The sequence below is a fragment of the Arachis ipaensis genome, chromosome B4, assembly GCF_059453495.1.
Source record: "Arachis ipaensis isolate K30076 ecotype BB chromosome B4, ASM5945349v1, whole genome shotgun sequence".
Taxonomy (NCBI): domain Eukaryota; kingdom Viridiplantae; phylum Streptophyta; class Magnoliopsida; order Fabales; family Fabaceae; genus Arachis; species Arachis ipaensis.
The window spans coordinates 120,468,686-120,475,784 of record NC_142439.1 but is presented as its reverse complement, the minus strand read 5'-3'; positions in this window follow the sequence as shown (position 1 = coordinate 120,475,784).

Genomic DNA, 7,099 nt, shown 5'->3' with positions numbered 1-7,099 from the left:
AATTTCCAAACCATGTTTTCAAACTCTCTAAGGCTCTTTATGGTCTTAGACAAGCTCCAAGAGCTTGGTATGAAAGGCTTAGTGCCTTCTTGTTGGAAAATCAATTTCAAAAGGGTACCACCGACACTACTTTATTTATTAAAACATCTAATGATGATATTCTCCTAGTTCAAGTCCATGTGGATGACATTGTGTTTGGATCGGCCAATGAGTCTTTGTGTGAAGAGTTTGGAAAACTCATGACTAGTGAGTTTGAGATGAGCTTAATGGGAGAGCTAACTTTCTTTCTTGGCCTCCAAATTAAACAAACTCCTAGTGGTACCTTTATTCACCAAGGAAAGTATGCAAAAGAACTTATCAAAAAATTTGGCCTAGAAAGTTCCAAACCAATGGGAACACCAATGCATCCAAACACAAAACTTGAAAAGGATGATGATGGCAAAGATATGGATGAAACAAGGTATAGAGGAATGATAGGTTCACTCATGTACCTTACCTCCTCTAGACCGGATATTGTTCAAAGTATGGGTGTATGCTCAAGATTTCAATCTCACGCAAAAGAATCCCATCGTTTAGCCATTAAGCGCATCATTAGATACATTAAGGGAACTAGTGATTATGGCTTGTGGTATCCAAAATCTGATGATTTTTGTGCAGTAGGGTTTTGTGATGCAGATTATGCGAGAGATAGGGTGGATAGAAGGAGCACATCAGGCATGTGTTGCTTCCTTGGAAGCTCACTCAACATGTGGTCAAGCAAAAAACAAGCCATAGTGGCTCTATCCACAGCTGAAGCTGAAGATATTTCTGCATCTGCATGTTGTTCACAACTAATTTGGTTAAAAACGTAGTTGGAAGATTACAAATTAAAGATCAATAGTATACCCTTATTTTGTGATAATATGAGTGCCATAAATATTTCTAAAAACCCTGTTTTGCACTCAAGAATCAAGCACATTGAAAAAAATATCATTTCATTAGAGAACATGTGCAAAAGGGTACTATTGATATTTAATTTGTAAAATCTGAAGACCAACTTGCTGACATTTTTACAAAACCCGTTTGTGAAGACAGATTCTGCACTCTGAGAAAAAGTTTGGGAATGATAGATTTAAGCTCTATTGATAACTTGTGAAATTTTTGATTCTGTTCAGTTTTGTATCGTAGGAAACCAGGAGATAAAATTCAGGATGTGTTGAAAGGGCTATGATCAAGGGGGAGACTGCACAGACTTTAATTCTTTTGGGCCCCACCAAACTTCTTTGACCCCACTCTGACCGTTTTGTTAGTTCCTCTTTGTGTAAATCACAATTCCTTTTTGTTGTCTCATCAAATCTTGTTGGAAGAGGTTATTGTCAAATCAAATCTTTTCTCTCTTCTCATCCCTTGATTCTAGGAAACCACTTTTCAGTTTTCATTTCAAATAAAGGGAAACTCCCCTTGGTTAATAACCGCCCATTAATGAGTAATAACTCCCTCCAATTCTCTCTCCACTCAACATTTAATGCGTCCCTAACCTTCCTCTTCTTTCCACTCAATTTGGTTCTCTTCATCTTTCCCCCTTCCACTTCTCCATTTTCATTATCATGAAAAAGAAACTGCTCCAAGGAAAAGTGAATGAATCCTCTTCTCCCAAAAACCTTCCACACCTCAAACCCACACTCATATACACATTCATTATACCTCTTCATCTTCTCCCTCACCACCATCCAAACACATGGACACCATGAGGAAAAAAGTGATAACAACGAAGACCTCTTCAAGAAAAAAGAAGGAGAAGGTACCCGTGGCAAAAGAAGAAGAATCCCACACCTCATCTCCTCCATCACCGCAGCCATCACCACCAAAGAAGACCACCCCCGGACGCAGTTCACAGAAGACAAAAAGCTTTGTGTTGCACAACTCCAGGGAGCCCGCAAATTTGGAATCATTGGATTTCAAAAATAAGTTCAACAAATCACATTCACACTTTGATCCGGCCAGGTTCAATTCATGTGCATCCTATGAGTTTCACAAGGAAGTGTTGGAGAAATGCCACTTGTGTGCCACATACCTAGTGAATCTGGACTCACTGGCAGCCAAAGAAATTAACTTTTCCTATCTGTTTGAAAATCTGAAATGGACTCCTCTGCTCCATATTCAGAAACCAGTTTACCCTGGATTGGTACGTGAGTTTTATGCTAATATGAGACTGATAGATGGTACCATTCACTCCTATGTCAAGAGGGTATACATGACTCTGAACTCAGAGATAATCGGCACTGTCCTAGGCTACACAGATGAAGGAGCAAGAGCTTACATGACTGACAAATGGGACTCGCAGGTTGGAGTCACATCCAAGGTTGCTCTTCAACATATTTGCGAGAATCTATCTGGCTTGGACGGCACCATCCCGACTCACAAAGCACTCGGCCCCACAAACTCACTGCTCCACAAGATCATCACTCATATCCTAACCCCTCAAAGTGGTTCACATAACAGAGTAACTGTTTCTGACTCTCTCATACTTTTTGCTATTGTCACCTCCTCCCCTATCTCTTTTGGATACCTTATGAAACGGCATATGTGGGAATCTGTTAAAAGTACCAAAAAGGAAAATTTACCTTATGGCATGTTTTTCACCAGTATTTTTGAGTATTTTAAAGTTGATCTAATCAATGAAGCTGTAGAAAATAAGGTTTCCCTCATCAAGGGAGGAGGAGGTATGAAAGGAAACAAAGGGAAAAAGTCTATTCCCTCTGATAGCGAGTTTGAGAGCCGGCCACCTGAGCATTCCAAGACAGCCGAATCCATGAGAGACATCCTTACTGAGTTCTCTAATATGTCTAAACTAATGGTGGATTCATACAAGGCTGCACATAAACAAGCGTCTGAAAATGAAAGGGCATAGTTGAAGTGCCAAGAGAGGGTGGGTCTAATGCTGCAGAGTCTTGAGGAGGAGATGGGAGCGACCAGTGATGATGAGGCGGATGGATCTGAGTTCAACTTATCTGATGATTAATCACTATTTTTTTTTGTTGATATTTGGCTTGTTTCGGCTCAATCTGATACTGTAGTAGTCTGTTTTGATACTTTAGACCTATGACACTTTGCTAAACTCTTGATATTTTGGTTATATTTTGGATATTTTGTTTCCAATGTCATTTTTTTGCAGGTGCCCCTTGATGCCAAAAGGGGAAAAAATGGCTAAAAATTGAAATTGAGAGAAAACAGGGGGATGAAATCCTTGTGGATTTATGATCACCCTTGTTTTAATTATTTGCTGTTTTGTTGGTGTGATATGCTTAATGCTTGTAATGCATTTGCTTTATAGATATGCCTGCTGGTTTTTTGGATTAAGAAATATGCATTTGATTCTTTTTGAGGATGCAATTATTTTACCTTAGTAAATATGTTTGTTGCTTTGGATTAGGAATATACATTTGATTTACCTTGGTGAATATGCTTGCTGAATACTTTATTTTTGGCAGTTCCTTTAAGCTATGATATGAAGATAAATTTTGATGGTTGCTATGGTTTGAGATATTTTCCTTGCTCCGATTATTTTTGCTCTGATATACTGATTGGAAAATATCTTCAAATAGATTGAATAGCAATTTCTTGAAAATATTTTCAGTTGATTGCATTGTGTGTGCTTGAGCAGAAAATTATTTATATGATAACAAAGGAGTTTTGTTTGTCATTCAATTCTGCTCATAAATCAAGCCATTCAACATCCCACATCTAATATGTTGAATAACATTATTGCCTTAGGCTTGATAAAAATTGTTACAGGTATAAAGCTTCCCTTGGTAAAATAGCATATATTAAGGGGGAGCCATGTAACAATTAGAAAGGAAGGAATCCAAGTATTCACAAAGGGAGTACTCTAATTTTTCTATGATTTCTTTTCATTTCAATCTTTTAATAATGTTTGTCATCAAGGGGGAGATTGATGAGTTTGGAAAATTCTAAATTAATATTAGTGATAACTAAACATTATTAATATAATTATTTACAAAATTATTAATTTGATCTTAATTCATACTTGTTTAATTAATAATTTTGTTGGTGCAGATTTTGCTATTGGGCTGGAAAAATAGCAAGCCCAAGATGTTGGAAGTGAATCAGCCTTGGTTAGAAAAAATTGATAAATGTTGTGGTTGAAGCAATTTTTGATTATTGGGTCAAATTGATTTAAGCAAGCCCAAATCAAAATTAACATTCAGCCTTATGCAAAATTATAATATAAAAGTTGGCTGAATTGTTTAGTTGGGCCAGAATTCAATCATTAGTATGAGCCCAAATTATTTTGCTTGTTTGGTCCGAAACTAATTGAGAGAGAAAGCAAATGTTTTTGCTTCATGCTTCCAACGGATCCCATTTCCATCATGTGGTAGATTTCAAATTTTTCTTTGCTTGAGTTAATTACCTTGGAAACATGAAAGAGAAAATGTCAAAGTGATTTGATGGCAATTAAGTGTAGCTTACACGCTACTACACAAAGCATGGAGAGTTGCACCTAATTAATTTATTTGTGATAACACTCATAGCTTTACTTTTTTTTCTCTTTCTTCTCTCTCTACTCTCTCTTCTTCTCCTTCAGTCATTTCAATAGAGAAGACATGGAAGCTAAAGCTAGCTACCGAAAGAAAGAAGAAACAAGCAACAAGACCATCACAAAGATGGCAAGAAAAAGAAAACAAAAAGTATACTCTGGCTGAGATTTTCATCACATATGGTAAGATTTGATGAAGAGATCTCAGCTTCTCCATACCAAAAATAGAAGAAGAAGATTTCGGTCAGTAGAGGAAGATCCTTGGAGGGATGGCTTGTCTCTGATTTTGCCAACTACCACAGGAGGTAGCTACAATAGCTACGTGATAGAGGAGGCAGAAGTTGGAGCAGATGAAGCTGTCATCGTCATAACTCATCAAGGGCTAGGAATCCGTCTTGGAGGGCAAGGCAAGATGGAAGGCTTGGATTGATGATTATTGGTGACCAAGGAAGGACCAGAGGTAATTGCATGTTGGGTTTTACATTCAGTTTCCTCTTCTCTCTCTCTGGCCGAACCAGTTTGCATGAAGAAGAAGAAGATTAGCTTGGTTTGTTTGGTTTCAACCGTGGAGGCTTCCCCCTATATATAAGGGTGAACAACCAGGGCTTGAAGCAAGGAGTGAGAGTGCAAGGCACAGAGTTCTCATAGCTACTTAAGCTAACAGAAGTTCTTCTCCTTCAATGTTCTTCATTTTGTATTTTTCTGTTTAATTTTGTCTGTCTTGAGTCTCATGGAAAAAAGGCAAATAGTGAGGTTTGTATGAAAAAGCCATAGAGCAGAAAAAGGCAGAGAGTGCAAAATTAAGAGAAAAAGCCATAGATGTCCTTGGAGGTCCTTTGTACATCTGTGTTGTGTTTCATGATTCTGTGAGAATCTCCTTGCAAGTTGGGTTAGTACTTTGCAGTTGAAAGCTTGGCAGTGACCAAGTCAAGTTCAGGATTGGGGTTTAGATTCTGGACTTGTCCTGGATAGGAAGGGTAGTTCCTATGGAAAATTGGTGTTTGTAATCAAGGATGATTATAGTGAAATTCCATCATCATTGTGATGGAGACTGGATGTAGGCTGCACTACACTTAGCAGCTAAACCAGGATATATCTGGGTGTAATTTTCTCTCTCCTTCTACTCTATTTCTGTTTCTGCTGCACATGAGATAAAACTAAAAAATATCTCGTGCTGGGTCACGAGATAAAAAGAAAAAAAGTCTCGTGACTGGGTTCGAGACAAAAATCAAAAAGTCTCCAGAAGTTGTTTTAAAGACCAGCAAGTGTTTTGAAGTGAAAAAGGGGCTAAGATTCAACCCTCCCTTCTCTTAGCCACTGAAGACCATCATAGCTCTTTTAGAAGTAGGAAGTAGCAAGATGAAGAAGCCCACTTTCTAGGCCAAGAAGCATCATTCTCAACTTGTCAAGATGCCCACTGCAATGCATCCTCAGCCCAAAAAACCAACCTCTCAGCCCATTAAAGCAGTCTCACAACCCAGTAAGCCCAATTCTCATCCCACTAAGGCAGCTTCACAGCCCAGTAAGTCCAATAAGCCAAATTCTCAGCCCACCAAACCAGCATATAAGACCACGAAAACTACCTCTCAGCCCATAAAGACTTCTTTGCAGTCCACAAAACCCCACTCTCAGCCAACCAAAAACACCCTTTAGGGCAAGACAGTCCCACCTCATTCCAAAACATCATCTCAACCAACCAAGAACTTAGAAAGTAATAAGAACAAAGGAAATACCAGTGGATGTAAACTCACAAGATTTGGAAGATGTGTAAAAGAAGGTCCCATTCAGGAAGAAGATTCTGACTCTCATGACTCATATGAGAGTGCTAAAGATGCGTTGTACAAGCCTCCCAAAGTTCTAGGAGACAATTTGTATAGCAGTGACAGTGATAGTAAAAGCAGAAAAAGTGGACAAAGAAAGAACAAGAAGTTTAAAGCATAGGCCTCCTAAGTTCAGATTAGGGGATAAAGAAATAGACACTGATGACTCAAGCTATGAGGGTTTTGAAGATAAAGAAAGCTCTGAATCTGGTATGTTTAGGGTTTCCTTAGTGGTATTGATTTATTAATAGATTTGGCAAATTTTTAATGTCATTCATGTTTTGATTTGGTAGATATAGAAGGAGATGATGATGATGTTGATGGTGCCTCAGATGCTGACTCATGGTGTAAACCCCGTTAAATTAGTAAATAAATTAAATTTTAATAAAGAAAATTAGAAATGTGAATATTATATTAAATTAGGATAGAGCTCATCAAAACGAGAATTTTGACACTAATTTCAAAGAATTCGGCCCAAGATTGGACCGAATGAGCCGAACCGGTTGAACCGGGCCCAAATCGGGCCCGTGGGCCAAACCGGCCCAACACTTAAAGGAACCGAGGCTCTTCTTTCTCCGATCGCCGCAGCGTTTGCGGCCATGCGACCACCGCGTCGAGCTCTACGATTCTACAGGAACAATTTCATAGGTAAGCCACTTTATTACTCTCAGCCTCTCCTTCCCCTAATTTTTGAAAATTATGTAGCGGTGTTGAATTTCTTGCTTTTTGATGTATTAGGATC